The sequence below is a fragment of the Neoarius graeffei genome, chromosome 9 (genome assembly GCF_027579695.1).
Source record: "Neoarius graeffei isolate fNeoGra1 chromosome 9, fNeoGra1.pri, whole genome shotgun sequence".
Taxonomy (NCBI): Eukaryota; Metazoa; Chordata; class Actinopteri; order Siluriformes; family Ariidae; genus Neoarius; species Neoarius graeffei.
The window spans coordinates 24,667,217-24,694,850 of NC_083577.1; positions in this window are offsets into that span (position 1 = coordinate 24,667,217).

Sequence of the window (27,634 nt, forward strand, 5' to 3'; positions counted from 1 at the left end):
AACAGCAGTACTAAGTAGGTATGTTAATTAAAATAGTAGGTTACATGTAATAAATTATATATAATCATGTCAAACAGTAAATGAAGGTTAGTAAAAGTTCCATTTGAGAAAAAAAGTGTTGACACCACAAACAGTGTTCAATCCAACTAAAGATGACTGAACCACATCAAGTATATTATGTAAACAAGGATAAGTGAAAATATTAATAAATTATGAAGTTAAATTGAAAATCTTCCCAGTAATTTATAAGAAGAATTGAAATCTTATTCCTTTTTGGAATGTTCTTTGTTGTACAAAGATGTTGCAGATTTGGCACTAGCTATAATATCACTGCTTGGGGAGCGGTTGTAGCTCCTCATCACAGTTCATTTTAATTTGCAGATATGCAGTTAATGTGTCTGCAGCCATATTTTTTCTGTACTCAGTATGAATTTTCCTAACCAATGAAAAAGCCCTCTCACTATCTGCATTGCTATGTGGGAGGCACAGCAAAGCAGTAAAAAGTTGTTTCAGCATTGGAAACCTGGCAACACCCAGAGCAGTTTTTACATCGAAGACTTTTCCCCAACATACATCTATTATTTTCCTGGTCAATAGAAGAAAATCAGAGCACGGAAAACATGTAGATGGTGTTAAATTGCTTCCATCCCCTACTACACATTTTAGAGACAGGTTACCAACGGTCGTTACTACCATTACTCTTCATTCAATACTTTTCCAGTTTACTGACGACTGATGGTAGTAACGGGTGTTGGTCATCTGTGTCTACATATAATGTCTATCAGCAATTAAAATGTTTAGGGAAGCGAAACCAGAAATTGCCGGGTAACTACAGTTGCAGTTGTATAAACGGCGACTCCCAGTATCGCCTCCCTAAATTATCATGATAATGGAGGAAGCTTTCCTACATGCAAACAGTAAAAACTTTAAAAAAAACCACACAAAAATGCTTACCTGTGCAGTCTTTGAATCGGGAAACATTTTTTTTCGCTAGCTGCGAAAAATGGTCTGCCACAGTCGGGGGGGTGTTGTGTTCCACGAGAAATTGGCAGAACATAACTTCTGCAGGGGCGGCACGGTGGTGTAGTGGTTACCGCTGTCGCCTCACAGCAAGAAGGTCCTGGGTTCGAGCCCCGTGGCCGGCGAGGGCCTTTCTGTGCAGAGTTTACATGTTCTCCCCGTGTCCACGTGGGTTTCCTCCGGGTGCTCCGGTTTCCCCCACAGTCCAAAGACATGCAGGTTAGGTTAACTGGTGACTCTAAATTGACCGCGAGTGTGAATGGTTGTCTGTATCTATGTGTCAGCCCTGTGATGACCTGGCGACTTGTCCAGGGTGTACCCCGCCTTTCGCCCGTAGTCAGCTGGGATAGGCTCCAGCTTGCCTGCGACCCTGTAGAACAGGATAAAGCGGCTAGAGATAATGAGATGAGATGAGATAACTTCTGCAGCTGTCACAGAAGTCTGGGTAGTCTGAGCCGATGTACTTAAATGACCGAGAAAACCACATGCAACTATAAAACAACATAAATCGAAAATAGTTCCGTTTCATTGGGCCTGCATGTTAGCCAACATGCAGGCCCAATTAGCCAAATATTAGCCAAAAAATTGCATTTTCCCGTAGAAAATACAGGGAAACTGTATAACTTGACATGTATGCTGTAAGTATGTATCAATTCACACCAGTGATCAAGTTAAAAAGAAGAATGTGATGGAAAGGAAATAGTATCAGCCATAACGATATTACTCAAGGCAGCAGTTGCTGTTCTTATGTCAGAGGCACCAGTGGTTATCACTCGGTTATTGGACAACAGCAATGTATGAAGAAAAGTCAAGCTGTGTGGTACAGTATGTATGGAAAAAGCATCTACCTCTGAATGAATTCCAGTGTGCACACTGTATCATGTTGATACTGAAGATTGAAACTGTAGTAGGAGAAGACTACAGCAAGCCCCAGAACAAAGGAGTTTCCTTCACACAGCACCTCTTTTTCTCTGCTCATTATCCATTGCTGGTTAGTCTGTGTCAGTGGATGTGAAAGAAAGATTAGATTATAAACATCAGCATTACTAGAAATGGCAAAAATAGTTTAACCCTTTGGTGACTGACCCCTTGAAAATGGTTCCTCCAGGAACCATGACGTTTCAGTTGTCAAGACAACGGAAAAACTAAAATACAAATACAAGAGCATTTTGTTTTGTGCACAAGAGCATTGTGACGTATCTTTCTGTTTTTGTATTTTAGTTTTTCCGTTGTCTTGACAACTGAAACGTCATCGTTCCTGGAGGAACCATTTTCAAGGGGTCAGTCACCAAAGGGTTAATCAATGTCTTCTGGTTGATTGTATTCATATGACAAAGTGTGGCAAGTCAATTACTTTAAAATTGAGTTTGATAACATGAAGAAGAACATGTTTGACCAGTAGTATTGCTTTAATAAGACATTACACAAGTTGTACTATAGGATATATAACAGTAAAAACCATAAATAAGACAATAAACTTTCAATAAGTATTGCCTTTTTTTGTCATTTTTATTGTTGTTGTCAATTGTAAATAACTTAGATACCATCTGCTTTTCAACTCTGAATAACAAATGCACTTAAATACTGTATTCCTTTGGCTATTTTTTCCCAAGAAATGAAGTAGTCTAAATTGTCCAGAATTGCAATTTGTCTAATTTCTAGTGTAATTTGTCTGTCTTAAACACCCACAGAGAGTGCAGCTGTGCATATTCTATGTACATTGAAAATTTACGTATGGGCACTGTGTGAGATGGCTGCCTCTCCAGTAGCTCTGTAGTTTTTAGCTCTTTAAACCTCTTTTTTCCACCTTTTTTTACTTTTTTGCTCTTCTTACGAAGACATAGTGTGTTTAACTATATAACATGGATATATTTAACTTTAACACGCAACCAGGAGCCAGTTTTCTCACTTATTCGAGAGAGCAGCTGCTGGCCCTAAAAACAATGGGATGAGCCGGGATACGACACCCCATCCCGGCCGAGCTGAGGAGGAAACCCAGGGGCTGCAAAGCTGGAGCTAAGCTAAAGGCTAGGCTAGCGGACAACCGGCGGCGCTACAAACCATCCATTCCCTCCGTTATCATGGGGAATGTGAACTTGCTGCCGAATAAAGTCGACGAGCTTTCCGCTCTGAACAACCAGCAGATTTACTGGGACAGCAGCTTATTTACCTTTATGGAGACATGGCTAACACACCTTGTACCGGATGCTAACGTGGACCTGCAGAGATTCACTGCTGTGAGAGCCGACAGAGATGCTAACACATGCGGGAAAAACAAAGGTGGGGGACTCATCATTTATGTTAACAATCGCTGGTGTAACCCGGGGACATATCGCCGTAAAGACAGTTTTACATTGCCCAGAATTGGAGCTGCTAGCTGTTAACCTGCAGCCATATTATCTGCCGAGGGAGTTCAGTCACATGATCACCATCTGTGTTTACATCCCTCCGAAGGCAGATGCAGCCGCTGCATGTCAGAGGATTCACTCTGTCACAGCAAGGCTGCAGACACAGCACCCTGAGGCATTTATCATCATTTCTGGGGACTTTAATCACACTACTTTGGACTCTACTTTGGCTGCTTTTTACCAGGCTGTGGATTGTCCAACAAGGAACAACAGGACAATTGACTTGCTGTATGCTAATGTGAGGGATGCATACAAAGTCACACCCCTCCCCCCACTAGGGAAGTCTGACCACAACCTGGTTCTTCGACAGCCGAAGTACACCCCCCTGGTTCAAAGGCAGCCTGCAACAACTAGCTCCATCAGGACGTGGTCCCCTGAAATGGAAGATGCCCTCAGAGACTGCTATGACATCACGGACTGGGATGTGCTGCTTAGCCCACACTATGAGGACATAGAGGGGCTGACACACTGTCTGACAGATTACCTCAACTTCTGTGCAGACGTGGTCTCCCCCGCTAAGACTGTACGGTGTTACCCTAATAACAAGCCATGGGTAACACAGGAAGTCAAAGCTGTCCTCAACAGGAAGAAGGCCGCCTTCAGGAGCAGGGATAGGGAGGCGATGAAAGCAGCACAGCAGGAGGTGAAATGCTGCATGAGGGAAGCTAAGGACAGCTACAGGAGAAAGGTGGAGCAGAAGCTGAAGGAGAACAGCATGAGTGAGGTCTGGGAAGGTGTGATAAACATCACAGGCCGCAATACAAAGACCAAAGTCGTTGAGGGGACAGTGGAGAGGGCGAACGAGTTGAATGACTTCTTCAATCGGTTCAACCAGCCCACGTCCCCCCCACCCTCTCCCTCACTGCAGCCATCTCTCCTTTTTCCCTCAACACACCTCCCCCCAGTCATCACAGCAGCCCCCTCCTCCCCCACCTCAACACAGACTCCTCTATGCATTACTGCAGACCAGGTCAGAGGTCAACTGAGGAAGCTTCACCCCAGGAAAGCAGCAGGCCCGGACAAGGTGTGTCCATGACTACTGAAGACCTGCACTGCTGAACTGGGTGAACCACTCCAATGCATCTTCAACCTCAGCCTGCAGCTGGGGAGCGTGCCAACCCTCTGGAAGACATCATGTATCATTCTAGTTCCCAAAAAGAATCGGCCCAGCGAGCTGAACGATTTCTGACCGGTGGCGCTCACTTCACATCTGATGAAGATGTTGGAGCAGCTCTTACTCAGCCTCCTCAGACCCCAGGTACAACATGCCCAGGACTGTCTGCAGTTTGCATACTGGGCAGGTGTTGGTGTGGAAGACGCCATCCTCTACCTGCTACACCGAGCCCACTCGCATCTGGATAAGGGAAATGGTACAGTGAGGATCCTCTTCTTGGACTTCTCGAGTGCCTTCAACACCATCTAGCCCCTACTGCTTCAGGACAAACTGAACAGGATGTGAGTGGACCCCTGCCTGGTCACCTGGATCTCCAGCTACCTCACTGACAGGCCGCAGTACGTCAGGCTGAAGGACATCACGTCTGACACTGTAATTAGCAGCACTGGAGCACCCCAGGGCACGGTGCTGGCCCCTCTTCTCTTCACCCTGTACACCGCGGACTTCTGCTACAACTCGGAGCTGTGTCACATTCAGAAGTTTGCCGATGACACAGCCATCGTTGGGTGTATCAGTGACAACAGAGAGGAGGAGTATAGGAACCTGGTGAGGGACTTTTCTGTGTGGTGCAACAGGAACCATCTGCAGCTCAACACCTTGAAGACCAAGGAGCTGGTCATTGACTTTGGGAGGGCCAGACCAAAGTCATGACCAGTTCTGATTGAGGGAGTCGAGGTGGAGGCTGTGGACTCCTACAAGTACCTTGGGCTGTGGCTGGACAGCAAGCTGGACTGGACTTGCAACACCAATCACTTATACAGGAAGGGACAGAGCAGGCTATACCTCCTTAGGCGGCTGCGGTCCTTTAACATCTGCAGAAAACTCCTGTGGATGTTCTATCAGTCTGTGGTCACCAGTGTCCTGTTTTACACCGTGGTATGCTGGGGGGACAGCACATCCAAGAAGGACACATCCAGGCTGGACAAACTGATCAGGCGGGCCAGCTCTGTAGTCGGCATGAAGCTGGACTCTCTGGTGACAGTGGCAGAGAAGTCTATGGACAAACTATTGAACATCATGGATGACGCCAGTCACCCTCTGCACACCGTCATCAGCAACCAGAGGAGCCTGTTCAGTGACAGAATGCTCCTTCCCAAGTGCAGGACGAACAGACTCAAAAACTCCTTTGTCTCTCAGGCCATCAGACTGTACAACTCCTCTCTGGGGGGGAGGAGGGGTAACAGGAGGACAGAGGACGGGAAGGAGCAGTAGCCTAGCCTAGCCTAACAATAAGCAATACTGGACAATGTGCAATATAATGTGCAATATAAAGTGCAATATCTTTCCTGCTCCCCCCCCCCACACACACTTACCCTAACCCCACTTCTCCCCCCTTTCCCCCTTCCTCTCTTCCCCATATCTTATTATTTTATATTTGTATATGTAAATACTTAATTTATTTTAATTTATCTAGAAGTTTTTCTCTATTTCTTTTCTCTGTTTATCTGTAATGATGCTGCTGGAACCTTAATTTCCCTGAGGGAACCCTCCCAAAGGGATCAATAAAGTTTTATCTAATCTAATCTAATCTAATCTAATCTAATCTAATCTAATCTAATCTAATACTTACCAGCCACAATCAAACGTGGGGTGTCAGCCAGTGGGACAGTCAAGTGGACAATGGCTGATGTGTCAGACACCTTAAAAAAAGCACAGTAACAAAATGAATTATTTGACCTTGCAGATGCATGCAGATTGACAAAGAATGAACTAGAATGTTTGAAAAATTATGAATTTTCAAATGCCTCATAAATGGAAATTTTGTTTCATAGTTATGACTACAGAGTTCACAATGAAACATTTTGGAAAATGAAATGAAAACCAAGCATTTAAGTGAAAGATGATTTGTCAAACATAAAAAAGCTTAAAGAATTGTAATCTCTTACTTTTTTCTTTTTTTTGTGGGGAAGAAATTGTGTGGGGCAGCACGGTGGTGTAGTGGTTAGCGCTGTCGCCTCACAGCAAGAAGGTCCGGGTTCGAGCCCCGTGGCCGAGGAGGGCCTTTCTGTGCGGAGTTTGCATGTTCTCCCCGTGTCTGCGTGGGTTTCCTCCGGGTGCTCCGGTTTCCCCCACAGTCCAAAGACATGCAGGTTAGGTTAACTGGTGACTCTAAATTGAGCGTAGGTGTGAATGGTTGTCTGTGTCTATGTGTCAGCCCTGTGATGACCTGGCGACTTGTCCAGGGTGTACCCCGCCTTTCGCCCGTAGTCAGCTGGGATAGGCTCCAGCTTGCCTGTGACCCTGTAGAACAGGATAAAGCGGCTAGAGATAATGAGATGAGATGAGATGAGAAATTGTGTGGCCAACAAACCTGACATAGTAATAACCATAATGTATTTTATTCTAAAATTATCATGAGCTAACTGTTTGCAACAGTGGAACAAAGAACAAAAATAGTGAATTAGAGCATGGTTCTAGAACGATCATAGAAAAAAAATGTCTTGTCTGGCTCTTCTTGCCAATTGTGGTAAACAAAACACTTAGACTTACTACCTCACATAATACAGTGGTGCTTGAAAGTTTGTGAACCCTTTAGAATTTTCTATATTTCTGCCTAAACATGATCTTAAACATAATCAGATTTTCACACAAGTTCTAAAAGTAGATAAAGAGAACCCAGTTAAACAAATGAGACAAAAATATTATACTTGGTCATTTATTTATTGAGGAAAATGATCCAATGTTACATATCTGTGAGTGGCAAAAGTATGTGAACCTCTAGGATTAGCAGTTAATTTGAAGGTGAAATTAGAGTCAGGTGTTTTCAATCAATGGGATGACAATCAGGTGTGAGTGGGCACCCTGTTTTATTTAAAGAACAGGGATCTATCAAAGTCTGATCTTCACAACACATGTTTGTGGAAGTGTATCATGGCATGAACAAAGGAGCTCAGAAAAAGCGTTGTTGGTGCCATCAGGCTGGAAAAGGTTACAAAACCATCTCTAAAGAGTTTGGACTCCACCAATCCACAGTCAGACAGATTGTGTACAAATGGAGGAAATTCAAGACCATTGTTACCCTCCCCAGGAGTGGTCGACCAACAAAGATCACTTGAAGAGCAAGGTGTGTAATAGTCGGTGAGGTCACAAAGAACCCCAGGGTAACTTCTAAGCAACTGAAAGCCTCTCTCACATTGGCTAATGTTAATGTTCATGATTCCACCATCAGGAGAACACTGAACAACAATGGTGTGCATGGCAGGGTTGCAAGGAGAAAGCCACTGCTCTCCAAAAAGAACATTGCTGCTCGCCTGCAGTTTGCTAAAGATCATGTGGACAAGCCAGAAGGCTATTGGAAAAATGTTTTGTGGATGGATGAGACCAAAATAGAACTTTTTGGTTTAAATAAGAAGTGTTGTGTTTGGAGAAAGGAAAAACACTGTATTCCAGCATAAGAACCTTATCCCATCTGTGAAGCATGGTGATGGTAGTATCATGGTTTGGGCCTGTTTTGCTGCATCTGGGCCAGGACGGCTTGCCATCGTTGATGGAACAATGGATTCTGAATTATACCAGTGAATTCTAAAGGAAAATGTCAGGACATCTGTCCATGAACTAAATCTCAAGAGAAGGCAAGTCATGCAGCAAGACAATGACCCTAAGCACACAAGTTGTTCTGCCAAAGAATGGTTAAAGAAGAATAAAGTTAATGTTTTGGAATGGCCAAGTCAAAGTCCTGACCTTAATCCAATCAAAATGTTGTGGAAGGACCTGAAGTGAGCAGCTCATGTGAGGAAACCCACCAACATCCAAGAGTTGAAGCTGTTCTGTACGGGGGAATGGGCTAAAATTTCTCCAGGCCAGTGTGCAGGACTGATCAACAGTTACTGGAAATGTTTAGTTGCAGTTATTTCTGCACAAGGGGGTCACACCAGATACTGAAAGCAAAGGTTCACATACTTTTGCCACTCACAGATATGCAATATTGGATCATTTTCCTCAATACATAAATGACCAAGTATAATATTTTTGTCTCATTTGTTTAACTGGGTTCTCTTTATCTACTTTTAGGACTTGTGTGAAAATCTGATCATGTTTTAGGTCATATTTATGCAGAAATATAGAAAATTCTAAAGGGTTCACAAACTTTCAAGCACCACTGTATACTGTCAATTATGCTGGCTATCAATCATCACAAAAGGCATACTGGAAACTGGATGTTTTAATACTGAATCCACTACAGTAAGATGCAAATTTCTACAGTAGGGTATTTTTTAAATATGGAATTTAAATTATACCTGGTTTAAAGACACAGTTTCAATAGAGTGCAGTCCTCCAGCCCCACTTGGCTTAGCAAAGTATTTCAGACAGATTTTATCAATGTTGTTTTCTTGCTTTTGCCTGATTGTGACACCCACTTTGAGTGCCTTTAGAAAGTTTATGAACCCTTTAAAATTGTCTGTATTTCTGCATAAATCTGACCTGAAATATGACCAGATCTATATCTAAGTCCTAAAACTAGATGAAGAGAACCCAATTAAATAACTGATGCAAAAACATTATCGTTTGTATGTTTGTTTATTCAGCAAAATTGTCCAATGTTCAATATCTTTGTCTGAAAAAGAAAGCTTTGTGAACCTTTGCTTTTACTAACAAGTGTGACCTACTTGAACAGCAATAACTTCATCCAACCATTTCCAGTAATTGGTGATCAATCCTGCACAATGGGTTGGAAGAGTTTGGGTTTCTATTGGGTTAAAGGGTAGTGTGGCAGCAGGGCATGATCAAGCATCAGCTGTGGATGGTGAGGAGTCAGGTAGAACTGGCAAGTAACACGTAATGAGTTTCACCTGTGTCTGATTACCGGCATTTTATTTGTGTGTGTCTCTTATGTTCTTGCAGAGAGAAAGAGGGTTGAGCAACCCAGTGCTGCGAGTGTGTGCATGCATAAAACAAAATAAAGGTCACTGAAATGTGAAGTTACATTGAAAATAAAATGCACCTTGACACCTTGAGTTTTCTCCCATTTCCTTATCTCCCAAGAGCCTCGAGAGTGTTACAGATGGGTTTTGACTTTGCCATTCCACAGTGTTAAAGTTTCTGCTTTAACCATTTCTTTGTAGACTTGTGTGCTTATAATCCATTGTTTTGCTACATGACTCACTTATGCTTAAGCTTCAGTTTATGTACAGATACCTTGACATTCTCCTGTAGAATTTACCGAGACAATCCAGAATGCACAGGTCCATCAATAATGGCAAGTCATCCTGGACCTGAGACAGCAAAGCAGCCCCTAACCATGATACTGCCACCCCCATGCTTCATGGCTGGGAAGAGGTGTTTGGTTTTATAAACATAACATAATGCTTTACTTAAGCCAAAAATTTCTATTTTGAATTGATCTGTCCTCAGAACTACATAGGCTTATCCATTTCTAGCTTGGTGAGTATTGATACTCACCCCCAAAGGTCCTCAGGAATCTCCTTTGATCAGGGAATGACACACTTCCAGAAACCTGTGTGGTGAAGACCAGACTTTGATAGTTAAGACCCAAGTTTATGTTGTTGAAAAATGGGAAGGCCTACTAAACACATGCCTGAGTTTCACATACTTTTCCCAACAAACATATTTAATGTTGTCTAATTCTGCATAATAAATAAATGTAATGTAATGTTTTTGCACCTTTTGTTTTAATTGGGGTCTCTTTATTGAGTTTTAGGACTGAAATGAAGATCTGATCTGATCTCATTATCTCTAGCCGCTTTATCCTGTCCTACAGGGTCGCAGGCAAGCTGGAGCCTATCCCAGCTGACTATGGGCAAAAGGCGGGGTACACCCTGGACAAGTCGCCAGGTCATCACAGGGCTGACACATAGACACAGACAACCATTCACACTCACATTCACACCTACGGTCAATTTAGAGTCACCAGTTAACCTAACCTGCATGTCTTTGGACTGTGGGGGAAACCGGAGCACCCGGAGGAAACCCACGCGGACACGGGGAGAACATGCAAACTCCACACAGAAAGGCCCTCGCCGGCCACGGGGCTCGAACCCGGACCTTCTTGCTGTGAGGCGACAGCGCTAACCACTATACCACCGTGCCGCCCCCAAGATCTGATCAAATTTCAAATCAAATTTAAGCAGAAATGCAGAACATTGTAAAGGATTCACACACTTTCTAGCAGCACTGTTGCACCACTTAGCCAACATGGATGCACTGCCATTGTGTTTGAGGAGCCTGAAGTCACATAATAACAAACATTCACACTTCCTAGCTTTGGTAAAGTAAGAGCTACATAATTACAGAGAGACAGAATGGTAGAAAATTGTTAGTTTTTTGCTAATCTGCTGTTCTCATGCTCTTTTGCTGAAGTAACACTTTAATTCTGTCACCCAAGCAGACGTAGCACTAAAAATCCACAGATGCAGCCACACACTTGATCTTGTGCTCTCCATCTTAGAGGATTGGGACTAAAGCACTGGCACTGGTGTGAGACACCAGGTAATGAGATTCTAAGTGGATTATCTGCATCATTTGCTACCACCAACTGGCTGTTCTTGGACTCTGTGTGTGTGTGTGTGTGTGTGTGTGTGTGTGTGTGTGTGTGTGTGTGTGTGTGTGAGAGACAGAGAGAGAATAACAGACAGATGTCCTCTAAGGAGACAAAAGCTGATTATGTATTTAAAGAACAATATAGAGTCCAAAGGGCACTAAATTGCCAGTGGTTCACAGGAGCACTGTGCCACTCTCTCAATGAGCAAATGAGAAGCTTCTTGGGCCAGAGGTGTGTGTGTAATTGGGGGGTTTGGATATATTTATTGTCTTTAAAGTCATCTTTTGATACTTATTTTGATATCAAATGTTCAACTTATACTCTACCAGAACTGGCAGTATTAGCATTATTATCACAGTGCATCCAGCAGTTAATGGAAGAATATATTCTTTTGACTATCAGTACTAAGCTATGTAAGAATAGTTAAACATTTTTGATTTATTCATTCATCTTCAGTAACCACTTTTTCCTGGTCAGGGTCACCATGGATTACGGGAACACTAAGCATGACATGTCAATGGGATGCCAGTGCGTCTTTGGTCACCAATCATACTCACATACACATGCTCATTCACACCTAGGAGCAATGTAGCATTATCCATCTTTTGGCATGTTTTTGGGAGGTGTGAGGAAACCAGAGAAACCAGAGGAATCCCATGCAAACCCAGGGAGAAACTCAAAACAGAAAGATTAACCTGAGGACCCTGGAGCTGAGAGGCAGCATCACTACCTGCTGCACCAATGTGTCACTCGTATTTGTCACAAAATAGCAAAAAAGTACAGGCAGAAATTGGCACATATACAGTACTTTACCATATTTATTTGAAGAGTTTGGTTCCAAAACGCTATAAAACCCCTGTAATTATCTCATTCATCTCATCTCATTATCTCTAGCCGCTTTATCCTGTTCTACAGGGTCGCAGGCAAGCTGGAGCCTATCCCAGCTGACTATGGGCAAAATGCAGGGTACACCCTGGACAAGTCGCCAGGTTATCACAGGGCTGACACATAACCATTCACACTCAGTCAATTTAGGCTATATCCACATGACAATGGCAACGAGATGTTATTTAAAAAAATATCGCGTCCACATGGGCAACGATCAGTAAAATATCAGGTCCATATGGCAACGCAACGCTTGCTGAAAACGATGCAATACACATGCCACACCTCTAGGGGCGCTGTAAGACGGTCCCTTCGGAGACACCAGAACAATAGAAGAAGTAAGGACGCATGCACATAAACTATTATGCGCGAGACTTCATATTAGCCACAAAGTCAGAAAAATCTGTTCGTAAAATTACATTATAATGACCAAATACAATGAAAAGTATTTTTCCAGTCTCACCTGTGAAAGGTAATCCCATGTGATCTCGTTTGGACAGTAAACCTGTTGGTACAGTTAAACGCAGCACATGAATGAGGCATCTTTATTCTCCGCTTTGCCCCATCCAATATGGCGGCGAGGATGACGTATGATTCTACGCGGAAGGCGGCGTCTTTAATGGTCCGGAATAAATTGAATGCTACATGTTGATGGATTAATTTGTTCTTCTACGCCCTTTTTGAGGAATGTATTGTAGGACTTAAACCAACATCTGAAGAGGTGAGATTGCTCCTTTTTTTTTCCCTATTTTTGCTGGCGGGATTGACTCTGCCCTAAGGGCTATTCTCTCTCTCTCTTTCTCACTTTGCACCATTACACAATAAATATTCACAGTGAAAATATTTTGTAAGCGCGTTTCATGAACCAAGTTATAGGATTTGTTGACAACTCACATCGAGTTCGTTACACTTCTACCCGGCGTGAAGCACTGACAGTCATGTGGTTGTGACGTCATCGTAAACAAATCCGTTCTACTCATCCAGATGACTTCACAACGGCAACGTTGCCAGATCTTTCCACTCTGGAACCCGTTCTCAAAAGATTTCGTTTTGGGGCACCCAAAACGCCGGTGCCGTGTGGACGCCAGGCCGAAACGATAAACAATTGTATCGGATTCACCTGAATCTGTTGCCGTGTGGACAGGGCCTTAGAGTCACCAGTTAACCTAACCTGCATATCTTTGGACTGTGGGGGAAACCGGAGCACCCGGAGGAAACCCACGCGGACACGGGGAGAACATGCAAACTCCGCACAGAAAGGCCCTCACCGGCCACGGGGCTCGAACCTGGACCTTCTTGCTGTGAGGCGACAGTGCTAACCACTACACCACCGTGCCGCCCCATATATATCGCATTTTGCATAAAATTGAATATGGAACATTGAATAGCCATCAAAAGCCAAACTTCTTTTGGCAGGAATTAGATTTTTTTTTTTTTTTTTGAAAATGGCCCTGCTTTGGAACCAAACTCTTCATACTATATTTTTATATGCAATTTTTACCAAAAAAGTGGTAGTATGAAAATCACTATTTTCTGCTTGAAACTTTAATATATATAGATTAATCTATATATTTAATATATAGATTTTGATTTTAAACTTTTTCTTTAAAAATTTGATTTTTTTTTCCAAAATGTGATACATCCATGACACATTTTCCCCAAAATGCTATAAATTCATTACATTAATAAAATGATTGTGTGGTGTGTGTGTGTGTGTGTGTGTGTATGTGAGTGAGAAATATAACTAGAAACAAGAAGTAAACTTGATCTTCACATATGACAGCCTCTGAACTTGGACCATGTCTTATATTGGACCACAGATTTTCCCACATTACATTCATCTTGTCGTCTATAAACCCCAATCCATTTCACGCACAAAGCTCTGAGGAATGTTCATTGACCCAGTCAGATGTTTACATGGAAGCTTTTTAAAAAAAAATTTTTTTTTAATTATTATTTTTTTAGGACAAACTTTTTATTCTAAACAATAAATTTAGATGTTTGGACACCTTGTACAGTATGTACAGTTAAATTCACAAGTGGCATATCTAGATCCCAGGAGGAATCAGGTGGGCTCAAAGTGGACAAATAACATTGGACGACATTTTCTATTGGAATAATATAAAACATTAAAATAAGAAAGAGTCCCTCCACACACACACACACACACACTGCATTCTTGTGCAAAATCACTGGACAAGTTGTTATTCACTGGAGCCATTAAGTGAAACTTCCTTCTCAGGTTGATTTACAAAGGCAGGTGGAATGGGCAGAGTTATTTTTCATCACTGTCACAGTTGTCATTATTTATCTGTGAGAGTACATCATCATAGAAGACGTTGTGATTGGTCAAGCAGAGATATCAGGTTCTGCTGAAAATCAGTAGTGACATTTGTAATGGTTTGGAACAAAGGGGGATGTACAATGCAGAGAAGCATGGTGGATATCGCATTTTGCATGAAATTGAATATGGAACATTGAATAGCCATCAAAAGCCAAACTTCTTTTGGCAGGAATTTTATTTATTTATTTATTTATTTATTTGAAAATGGTGCTGCTTTGGAACCAAACTCTTCATACTATATTTTTATATGCAATACTTAATTGTCTAACATTAACTTCCATCATTTTGACAAGTATTCAGTCAAAGAAATGTAAACAACCTTTTGGGGCCTGGATAAATAAAATAAATAAATAAAATAAAACAAACAAACAAAAACAAACCCTAGTGTCAAAAGGTATTGAAGAGTCAATTAATCCCTTTACATTCGATTTACACCAGTATCCCACTAAAATCCTTCATTTCTAACCTCTCTTTCATCATTATGCTTCCTGTCTTCCCTCTTTTTCCATTAGCATTTCTCCCAGGGGTCTTTAAGGCTTTCTTTGTGAGGGGTTGCAGTATGCTCTTATACACGTCAATGACTACAATAAGGGTTTCACATCTCTGAACTTGGAAGCAGATCCTGGGTGCCACAAAACCAACCCAATTACACAGAAGTCAATGGAGAGCAAATTAAAAATCCCTCGGGCTTTGCACTATGCCAGAAAATGCCATCCATATCAGGATGGCCAAGAGGAGAAACAAAGGTCTGGGACAGCCCCTCAGTCCTTTTCTATACTCCCAGCAGTGACCTGATTAGCCTGCAAAAGATTTAGTGTTCGCTTTTCATTGCAAGCTAGGCAGGACAAGAAGGTCCTCATTTATAAAGGTCTATGGATCAAAAAGAAAAATTCCCATCACTGAGAGGGAGGCATTGAACTTGTTCAGTGAGGTGTAAATGCACACCTCTGAAAAAGTGACAATAAAGAACAAGTGGAGACTGAGAAGGGCCTTTGATGAACTTTGACATGGATTGAGAAAAGAGTGATGGAAAATAGCAATGGTCTGTACCATGGAAGGGACATGGATTGTCATTCCACACAAAATCATAGATATGAATGTAGTTGGTGAAAAGGATTTGTATCTACAGGACCACATTTGGTTTTGTCATGCTAGCACACATTTTACATCTCATCCTCCACTTTAACCCTCTATACCCCATAGCGGCTGCCAATGGCCTCATACAATTCTCCAGTAGCAGCCACAAATTTTTAAAGACACATCTGCTATAGTACAACCTTCATTCATGGAATAATACCATGCTTGTGGATAAATGAACACCATATATTTATTTTGAAACTGGAAACTGGATGTGTTACCATTGACATTTCTGAAGTATTTGTTAGTTACATTTCACCACTGACAGACCAGCTGAGAAGTTACAGTGTCTCTGGGAGTTATGGCTAGCTATTGGAAATGCATGCATCTGTTCTCACTGGATTATATAGTATTTATGTGCACCACTGATAACAGTCCATCATGTTTGGATGACAGTGATGATCATGTTGTTGTAAGAAATCCATCCATCCATCCATTATCTGTAGCCACTTACCCTGTGCAGGGTCGTGGGAAAGCTGGAGCCTATCCCAGCTGACTATAGGCAAGAGGTGGGGTACATCCTGGACAAGTCACCAGATCATTGCAGGGCTGATACACAGAGACAAACAACCATTCACACTCGCATTCACAACTACAGTCAATTTAGAGCCACCAATTAATCTAACCTGCATGTTTTTAGACTGTGGGGGAAACCGGAGCACCCGGAGGAAATCCACACAGACATGGGGAGAACATGCAAACTCCATACAGAAAGGCTCCTGTCACCCACTGGGCTCAAACCCAGAACCTTGTTGCTGTGAGGCGACAGTGCTAACCACTACACCACCCGCATCAGCTTCGTCACTTACTAAACTGATCAGATTGAGATAAATTACATTACATATATCATAAAAAATTAAATCCATGTCATATTTAGCAGATATCTAATCTAAAACTTTGTCTGTGCACTTGGTGGTATGTTCAGCGTAGCCTTAGTCAACTGTGAAAATGAGTCACTGTGGTTCATTCTTGCTATGCATCTCCATTCATATCCTCTCCATTTTTTTGTTGAGCGGTAAGTACTTTTTATGATAACAGCAGTGTGTTTTTAGCTAATCAAGATCAAGATAACCATTTCTAATATACTATACAGGGTGTCCTGTCCCAAAAGTCTGGATCCACAGGCATTTTTCCTTATATGAAATTTAGTATTTTTCCTTTAATGTAACAAAGGAAACTTACCGCCGTATGTTATCTTTTTTTGTCCGTCAATTAGATGATATACCTTTGTTGGAACTATGTAAAATGAGGTTTCAGCAAGAGGGTGTCCCACCACATTTTGTGATTGATGTGAGGATTTTTTTTTTAAATCAAACTTTTCCAAGCAAGCTGACTGATAGCTGAGGTCCAGCCAAATGGCCTCCTAGGTGTCCAGACCTAACAACACTTGAATTTTTTCTTTGGGGTCATCTGAACTGGAATCAGCCAAGAATACTCATTGCACTAAAGGAGGAAGTCATCTCTGCATGCAACAATATCAGTTTTTATACATTAAGAAATGTTCAACATTCTTGTATTGAGTGCATGCACAAGTTTCACAAAGTCCAAGACTGTCAATTTGGGCATTTTTTTGTAATATCTATATTTAATTAAATAATTGCCTATGAATTCAGAATTTTGGCGTACGCTGTCTTTAAAACCTCATAATGGAAAGGCATTCAGCAAATTACTCAATTACCAACTAGACATATGTTGTGATGCTACAACTTATAGCTGCCATATATGAGGGACTGAGTGCTTGTAAGCTGTAGACAACATATCATAATGAAATCAGTGCTCATATTGGACCAAGGTTGACAGCTGCAAATACAAACCTGGCGTGAACCACATTTTAATATAATTTGAGTTAGTGTGGGGCGGCATGGTGGTGTAGTGGTTAGCGCTGTCGCCTCACAGCAAGAAGGTCTGGGTTTGAGCCCCGTGGCCAGCGAGGGCCTTTCTGTGCAGAGTTTGCATGTTCTCCCCGTGTCCGCGTGGGTTTCCTCCGGGTGCTCTGGTTTCCCCCACAGTCCAAAGACATGCAGGTTAGGTTAACTGGTGACTCTAAATTGACCATAGGTGTGAATGTGAGTGTGAATGGTTGTCTGTGTCTATGTGTCAGCCCTGTGATGACCTGGCGACTTGTCCAGGGTGTACCCCGCCTTTCGCCCATAGTCAGCTGGGATAGGCTCCAGCTTGCCTGCGAGCCTGTAGAACAGGATAAAGTGGCTAGAGATAATGAGATGAGATGAGTTAGTGTGAGACAGAAATAAACATAGCTTTAGAGTGTGAGTGGGCTTATTCCAACCACATGCAACCGATACAGATAGTCCGGGAGCCAAAGGCCCAAATTTGGCTGAACCTGGCTTTGTCGGTTAAAGTTTTTTTTTTTGCTGTTTGTTGTTGTCCAAGGTCTACTCATTAAGATAAGAGAGGGCGCCCGGTGATATCCCTTGGGCAATTCCGGATATTGGCCCTTTATTGTTGGATGTGCTGCAGTCATAGCCTAAATTCTGACATTTTGACATTCTTCACTTTATGTTCACCAAAGTCTATATATCATACTTATTTTTGTGTTTGTTAACATAATAGGATGAGTTTAAGGCCTGGGGGTGGGGTTCCAGCCATGGTTGGGGGTGTGGCCATGCAATTGGGGGCGGGGCTTATACCAAAAAGCCCTTTATTACTCTATTACTTTGGTTGTTAATGCGAGCCTTAAATTATTAGGCATACACTCCATTGTCATCCTTGTGTTTACTTCTGCAGGGGCATATGAGGGACACAATTAGCTAATTCAAGCCAACTTGTGTAGCTATCTTGCTAACTCTGTCAATCACACTGCCCCCAAAAGATCACAGCACGCATAAGCTAAGCAGAGAAACTATTTGACTGTAATCATGAAAGAGCAGTGACATGTACTCACTGCTCACCAGTGAACTAGACCCATAGTTTCACAACACTGGCTAGCACACCCAACTCTCACCTAGTAAATGCTAGTCACTGATTTTTTTAAGCTAATACATTAAGCTAATAGATTGCTTATTTTAACGATATTGACTGTTGAAATAGTAATGTCCCTGGTTCCCTAGTAAAATTCAGGGCATTGTCCCCAATTATCATCTCAAAAGTCTGTTAACCTTACCCTCACCCCCACTCCAAACCACACTGCTTGTGGACTGACCACACGACAACGGCAACGAGATGTTATTTAAAAATATATCGCGTCCAAATGGGCAACAATCAGTAAAATATCAGGTCCATATGGCAACGCAATGCTTGCTGAAAACGATGCAATACACATGCCACACCTCTAGGGGCGCTGTAAGACGGTCCCTTCGGAGACACCAGAACAATAGAAGAAGTAAGGATGCATATTAGCCACAAAGTCAGGAAAATCTGTTTGTAAAATTACATTATAATGACCAAATACAATGAAAAGTATTTTTCCAGTCTCACCTGTGAAAGGTAATCCCATGTGATCTCGTTTGGACGGTAAACCTGTTGGTACAGTTAAACGCAGCTAATCTTTATTCTCCACTTTGACCTCTCCAATATGGCGGCGAGGATGACGTATGATTCTACGCGGAAGGCGGCGTCTTTAATGGTCTGGAATAAATTGAATGCTAATTAAATAATGATTAATTTGCTCCTCTACGCCCTTTTTGAGGAATGTATTGTAGGGCTTAAACCCACATCTGAAGAGGTGAGATTGCTCTTTTTTTCTCTATTTTTGCTGGCGGGATTGACTCTCTCTCTCTCTCTCTCTCTCTCTCTCACTTTGCACCATTACACAATAAATATTCACAGTGAAAATATTTTGTAAGCGCGTTTCATGAACCAAGTTATAGGATTTGTTGACAACTCGCATCGCATCGCAATGAGAAGATCATTGGCACTACTGGTGTTAAGAATCAGACCATTTCATAAATGAATATTTTGCTGTAGAGCTGCAGTGTTTGTACAATTGCATGTTTTTGCTTCACTATTACTGTCACTATTCTGCTTCTTGCATTACTACTGTGAACTAACACTGAACATAATAATAATAATAATATCCAAGCTCGTGTTTCACTCTCACTAGTGCTCTGTAAGGCTTTTTCCTGGTGATATTCGTTACACTTCTACCCGGCGTGAAGCACTCACAGTCATGTGGTTGTGACGTCATCGTAAACAAATCCGTTCTACTCATCCAGACGACTTCACAACGGCAACGTTGCCAGATCTTTCCACTCTGGAACCCGTTCTCAAAAAGATTGCGTTTTGGGCACCCAAAACGCCGGTGCCGTGTGGACGCCAGGCCTAAACGATAAGCAATTGTATCGGAGTCACCTGAATCTGTTGCCGTGTGGACAGAGAGTCATGTGCACTAGCCAGTCCACTGACTAGCACGACTTTTAAAACGTTGGGCAGTAAGGTTTCCTTAAGCTAATACATTAAGCTAGTAGATTGCTTATTTTTACGATATTGACTGTTGAAATAGTAATGTTCCTGGTTCCCTAGTAAAATTCAGGGCATTGTCCCCGATTCACCCCCACTCCAAACCACACTGCTCTTCCACTGACTAGCACGACTTTTAAAACGTTGGGGAGTAAGGTTTACTTAACATTCTCCTCTGTACTAGCTGGCATCCAGTACATAAGCATATTTTTACAGACACTAAGCAATGGCAAAGGGTTTAGAGGGTTTTTTTTTTCATCTGAACTCTTAGTTCTTTCCTTAAATAGTTTTTGTGTTTTGTGTGTGTGTTTGCATACTGTATGTAATTATTTTACATAATTATTGCTCATTAGTGTATGTGTATGTGTGTGCGTGTGCATGCATGCATGCACGTACATGCTTTATGTACTGTAGTTCTTGTATCAAAATTGTTAATTTTGCAAATTTATGAAAGGGTCAATTACACGTTTGACTAATTTGAATGACAGTAAAGCGTGAATACTGTACAGCCAATTTGGTTAATTGAAAATCAGTATCTTTTGCTATTCTTGTGTGTGTGTGTGCGCATGCTGTATATGCCATTTTGCATGCTTGATATATTGCATACTGTAGTTTTACATAGTGGATCACTGGTGTGAGTGTATATGCATGCTGTATATAGTTCTTTTACATAGTGGATCACTGGTGTGAGTGTATATGCATGCTGTATATAGTTCTTTTACATAGTGGATCACTGGTGTGAATGTATATGCATGCTGTATATATTTCTATTTCATGCTGTATATACAGTAGTTCTTTTACATAGTGGATCACTGGTGTGAGTGTATGCATGCTGTATATAGTTCTATTGCATGCTGTAGTTCTTTTACATAGTGGATCACTGGTGTGAGTGTATACATGCTGTATATAGTTCGTTTACATAGTGGATCATTGGTGTGAGTGTATGCATGCTGTATATAGTTCGTTTACATAGTTATTGGTCATTAGTGTGTGTGTGTGTGCGCATGCTGTATATAGTTCTTTTGCATGCTGTATAGTTCTTACATAGATATTGATCATTATTTTGTATTAACTGTAGAGTTTATGTAATACTTGTATAATTTGGAAAAGTTATGAAAGGGTTAATTAATCCACATTTGATGTATTTGAATGACAAATATAGAGAAAAATGTGAATACCTATCAGATACAGCCAACTTGGTGCATTTAATATCAGTATTTACACTGATATTATTTTTTTTGTATTTTCTTCCATTATTTGGGCATATAGGGCATTAAAGGGTTAATATATTAAATTGCCCAAGGGATATCACCGGGCACCCTCTTAAATCTTGAAGAGCTACCTCAAATCTATAAGATAAAGCAAAAAAAAAAACTTTAACCAAAAATTCCGGGTCCGACCCCATGGCTCCCGGACTAAGAATTTAGAAGCTTTATATGACTACTGCATAAAATCTATGGTAGACATACTATAGCTAGTCCATATGTAGTTCATACCAGAATATTTAGCAGGTGACGTGAATGCAAACAATTGTATTCTACTCTCTGTGTGTATGTTTGTATGTAGGACAGAGAGGAGAGGAGAGGGAACAAATCCTGCTCATCAGAGAGTAGTGGAATGAGAGAGGGTGCTGTGGCAGCAGAGAGTAATGAGGATGAGGGCAAAGCTGTGGAGGACTTGGAGGAGGATTGAAACAAAGACAGGCCTGATGAATGCAGGGAAGCTGCAGTACATCAGAGAAGAGGAGAAAGATATGGAAGTGGCAGAGGGAGAATGTGGGTGAGGGTGACGGCAGAGCAGATTCTCAGCACAGCAGAGGGCTGACCAGTCATTCTCTTAAATTAGAGATGTATTTGCTATTAACATTCAACCATACTCTATCAGTCAGGGTCACCAATCTCTATGCCTCTTCAAATGCATCCTGGTGCAGTACATTTGTGCAGGAGATGAATGTGTCGAGGGGAAAAAAATCCATTATTGACCCTCATATCTAGATTACTGGTCATGCAGTCCAGCTTTATGAGTGTCATACTGTACGTGGCAGACACCATGCCACATAATAGATACAAGCAGGTATACAAATATCTACACTGTTCAAACCTAGGGAGCACAGACTCTGGTGACAAGCTTCACAAAGTCAGACTGTTAAAGTGTGTCCTTCAGAAGAATTTCCCAAAAGCTCTTCGGCCATGGAAAAATCTCTCAGTAGATGATGCTGTGATTAAATCTGATGGCAGCTTACTGTGGAAACAGTATATGCCGAAGTAACCTATCAAATGCGGTATTAAGATCTGGTGTTAGAATACTGTTTCTCATTTCTGTGTATACACAGGCAAAGAGTGGTGTGAGATAGATGATCATGGTTTTTGATACAGGGTAAGAAATAAATCGGATGAGAGACTACCTATACAAACACCACTGTCACAAGATGGACTGATATGGGAAAATGGGTGTAATGATGGGACCAGTCCAATAGGGGGAGCTGGTACACTTAGGCAGGCAGTGTAGTGGCCTTGAGGGGAGAAGACAAATACCCTATATGAAGTGAGCCAGTAGAGGCCTTGGTCTTCTTTGTGTCTGTAGTGGGTAATGTGGATGGTGTGTAGCTCTGTCTTTTTGTGGTTTATGTTGTGTCACATGTGATGTGTTTTGTCTTGTTTGAGGCTACAGTGGTTACGAATTGACCTGGAGGGAAGAATAAGTAATTGCTTTCAGTCAATTGCTGTATTCAGTGTTTGCCCTTAGTCCTAATTAATTACAATCAGTAGCCTTGAGTTAACAGTTGGTCAGTTTATGTTTACCTGTATTTCATAGCAGTCAGCCCACAGCTGAAGCTCTTTTTTCTTTTTTTTTTTAGATTTTGTGACTGTTGTTTATTTATATATATATATATATATATATATATATATATATAATAATTTTTTTTTTTAATTCTGTTTTATCCCAGTCAGGATGGCTGATGGGCGGCACGGTGGTGTAGTGGTTAGTGCTGTCGCCTCACAGCAAGAAGGTCCTGGGTTCGAGCCCCGGGGCTGGCGAGGGCCTTTCTGTGTGGAGTTTGCATGTTCTCCCCGTGTCCGCGTGGGTTTCCTCCGGGTGCTCTGGTTTCCCCCACAGTCCAAAGACATGCAGGTTAGGTTAACTGGTGACTCTAAATTGACCATAGGTGTGAATGTGAGTGTGAATGGTTGTCTGTGTCTATGTGTCAGCCCTGTGATGACCTGGCGACTTGTCCAGGGTGTACCCCGCCTTTCGCCCGTAGTCAGCTGGGATAGGCTCCAGCTTGCCTGTGACCCTGTAGAAGGATAAAGCGGCTAGAGATAATGAGATGAGATGAGATGAGATGAGGATGGCTGATCTGTATTGAGACTCTGCATGCCGTCAACCTCCCCCAGGTGGCTCAGCCAGTGGTCAGGGATAAATGTACAATATCAGCCCTCTGTGGTAGTGTTAACTTTATCCTGACTTGGTATCATAGCTTTTATCAAACAAATAATTTTATTCCATTCATTAACCCTTAACTTTAGCTAATAACCCAGGGACTGCTGGCTGTAGCCAGAGTGTAGCTGCCTGCTATTGGACCTCCGGAGTTTGTATGCTGTGAGGTGTCAACTAGAAATCATGCAGGTTTCTTAAATGCTTTCCAAGTTGCTGTGTAGTCACTATTTGGCTATGTGGGTTGTATCGGTGTGTTTTTAAACCCTGGTAGTAGGTTGCTACCTCAGATTCCCCTTCTCTTTCCATTAGTGTTGACTTAAAAAAATAAACTGTAACTGATATTCCCTTGACTCATCTTTGGTGTCTAACAGCCAGTTGGTCTAAAAGAAACCTGCTACACCATATGTATATGGACACTATTTCTTCTATTACATTGGTCAGGAACCTGCTGAATGCTACTGTATGTTTTACTGTGGACCCAGAAGACTGAGCAAAAACTTCTTCCCCAAAGATATGGTGGGCAGACTGATGTGATGGAGGGAAATATGTCTGTTTTATATCAACCTGGGGTGGTACCATGGAATACATGGATCAACTGCAGAGTTACTATAATGTGGGAAGAACAGGGAGAAAATGGTGGAAGTATGTGTTTTGGGGGATGCTAAATATTGCATGGTTAATGCATGCATTGTAGCTAACCCTTCAAAGGCAACTCCCTGAAAATAGAAAGTAGTTTTCCTTAAAATATTTCAAAATGTAACCATCTTGTGCATGAATTATGTGATGGTTACAGCAGTAGGAAGCAAAGAGCTAAGGGGTAGCCAGCCACTGGAGTGGAAAGGGTGGTAACTCCTAACTTGGAAAGCAGATCACTCCCTTGTAATGTTTGATGGCCACAAGAGGCTGTGTGGCTTGCATTAGGACTTGCCATAGAGCAAACTCTGGGAGATCTCTCTCACACTTTTTTTAGTGTAAGCCAGTTGATTTCTGGGAATCTTTGTGGCTTAGTATTGTTTGATACATTCTGTGATTTAAATATTGAATTTATACATTAAGATATAAAATGCAAAATACATCTGTAATATTGTTCAAAACTGATGTCCAAACTGCCCTGGCTGTAGAAGTGAAGTTTAGTTTGTATGTCGTCTTCTTTTGGCTGTTCCCATTAGGTGTCACTGCAGTGGATAATGTCCCTCCAGCTCCTCTTGTCCTCCATATCTTTTCCTGTAGTACCAACTGTCCTCATGTCATCCTTCACATCCATACATCCATCCATTATCTGTAGCCACTTATCCTGATCTACAGGGTCGCAGGCAAGCTGGAGCCTATCCCAGCTGACTATTGGCCCTTTTCCACTACCCTTTTTCAGCTCACTTCAGCTCACTTCAGCCCGACACGGCTTGCGTTTCGACTACCAAAGAACAGCACGACTCAGCTCGCTTCAGCCCTGCTTAGCCCCTAAAACTCGCACCGTTTTGGAGTGGGGCTGAAGCGAGCCAAACCGAGCCGAGTGAGGCTGGGGGCGTGAGCAGACACTCCCCTGTGCACTGATTGGTGAGGAGGAGTGTCCTCACATGCCCACACACGCCCCGCGAGCACGCTGGGATCTGTAAACACCGTAAACCCGGAAGAAGAATAATTACGAATTACGAGAATTTCTGAAGCCTTATGCGCCTCGCCTCATCTATACGCTCTTGCCAGTATCTGTTGGCATTGTCGGTGACAACAAGCCACAGAACCAAGACCAGCAACACTAACGACTCCATGTCCTCCATGTTTATTGTTTACTATTCGGGTCGTGAGACTACCGCTTAAAAGCTCACTGATGTCACTGTTTGCGCTGCTTAACGACATCACGTGACGTCCACCCACTTTCGCTAACTCCACCCAATGTGTCCACCCACTTCCAGCCAGCACGGTTCAGCGCGGTTGTAGTCGAAATGCAACTCCAACAGCCCCGCTCAGCTCGACTCAGCACGGCACGGCTCAGCCCGACTCAGCCGCGTTTGTAGTGGAAAAGCGGCATATGGGTGAGAGGCAGGGTACACCCTGGACAAGTCACCAGGTCATCGCAGGGCTGACACATGGACAACCATTCACACACACATCTATGGTCAATTTGGAGCCACCAATTAGCCTAACCTGCATGCCTTTGGACTGTGGGAGAAACCGGAGCACTTCACTCCTCGGGCATCCTCTCATGTTCCAAGAGCTTGTTAAACAATCTAGTTAAGTCAACTGTCATCTCTTCTAAGCATCTCTCTGCCTCCACTGGTATATCATCTGGGCTGACTGCCCTACTTTTCATTCTCTTCATAGCTCTCCTTGCTAATCTGCTGTACTTCCTGATTCACTATCTCCACCTCAGCCAACCTTCTCTCATTTTCATTCATCAGCTTCTCAAATTACTCCATCCACCTTCTCAACACACACTTCACTTAGCACATGTCCATCTGCATCCTTTATCAGCCTAAACTGCTGCACATCCTTCCCAGCTTGAGCTTATCTTGCTAATCAGTACAGGTCCTTGCTCTATCCTTAGTTTCTAACCTTTCATATAGTTCATCATGTGCCTTTTCCTTTGCCACTGCTCTCTTTGCTTTCCTTTGCATCTTGTGGTATTCTTGTCTACTCTCGACCTCCTTTTTTAATTTTAATCTTATTTTTTTATCCCAGTTTTGCTTTGCCTAGAACTTCCTCCTTATAGTCAAGTTGTTTATTTGTATAGCACTTTTAACAATAAACATCGTCACAAAGCAGCTTTACAGAATTTGAACGACTTAAAACATGAGCTAATTTTATCCCTAATCTATCCCCAATGAGCAAGCCTGTGGCGACGGTGGCAAGGAAAAACTCCCTCAGACGACATGAGGAAGAAACCTCGAGAGGAACCAGACTCAAAAGGGAACCCATTCTCATTTGGGCAACAACAGACAACATGACTATAACGTTAACAGTTGTACTCTCCTGGACTTCCTCATTCCACCACTGTCTCCTTGTCTTCCTTTCTTTGTCCTGATGTCCCTCCCAGTACCTTCCTGGCAGTCTATCACCACTTCTGCCATAGTTGTGAATCATCTAATACTTCTTCACCCAATGTTTCTCACCATATTGCCAAATTCTTATTTGCAATCTTTCTCCTTCAACTTCCACCATTTTTTTTTGGTTTAGCTTTCTCTTTTTTACCTCCAAGGTCATCCTCCCAACCACCATCTGATGTTGCTTAGCTGCAGTCTCCAACCTCTTTCAGATTGCATCTCCAACATAAAATATCGTCCACCTGAGAACACCTTCCTCCACTCTTGTTACTCTATGCTTTTAAAGTATGTATTCACCACAGCCATTTCCATCCTCTTTGCAAAATCCACCACCATCTGCCCTTCCACATTTCTCTGCTTCACTCTGTACCTACCCATCCTTTACCAGTCAGAGTGCCAACATTTTAAAGTTCCAACTTTCAGTTCAACTCTCCTGCCTTTTCTATCCTCATGTTTCTTCTAAATTCACCTTCCACCTCTTTCCTCCTTTTGCCACCAGTAGCATAGTTTCCACTGGTACCTTGCTGGGAAGCAGTTCCAGTGGAGGTTGTTAACTGGGGCCTCGACTGATACGGTATGAAAGTCCTAATCATCTGCATACCTGTAGTTGATTTGGCATGAGTTTTACGCCGGCTGCCCTTCCTGATGCAACCCTCCCCGTTTATCCAGGCTTGGGAATGACACTAAGAATGCACTGCTTGTGCAACCCCAGTGGCTGGATTTAGTTTGTATGTAAATATTAATATTTAGATATTAATACATATTTTAGATCCTATTTAAATGCAAATCGTGCCCTTTCAAACAAGACAAACTTGTACAATCCCAATTCCCAAAAAGTTGGCATGCTATGTAAACTGTAAATTAAAGTGTGATAATTTGCAAATCATGGAAAACCTATATTTCATAAATAGTAGACATGCTGGAACTGATTTATTTATTTTTTTTAAATGTGCTCAATTTGAATTTGTCAGCAACACGTTTCAAAAAAAGTTGGGATGGGGCATGTTTACCACTCTGCTACATCACCTCTACTTTTAACAACACTCTGTTAATGTTTGGGAACTGAGACCGATTGCTGTAGTTTTGAAAGAGCCTGATATACAATTTCAGTTGCTCAACAGTTTGGAGTCTCCTGTGTCATATTTTGCACTTTATAATGTGCCAAATGTTTTAAATGGGAGATGGGTCTGGACTGCAGGCAGGCCGATTTAGCACCTGGACTCTTTTACTATGGACCCATGCTGTTTTAATATGTGCAGAAAGCAGTTTGGCATT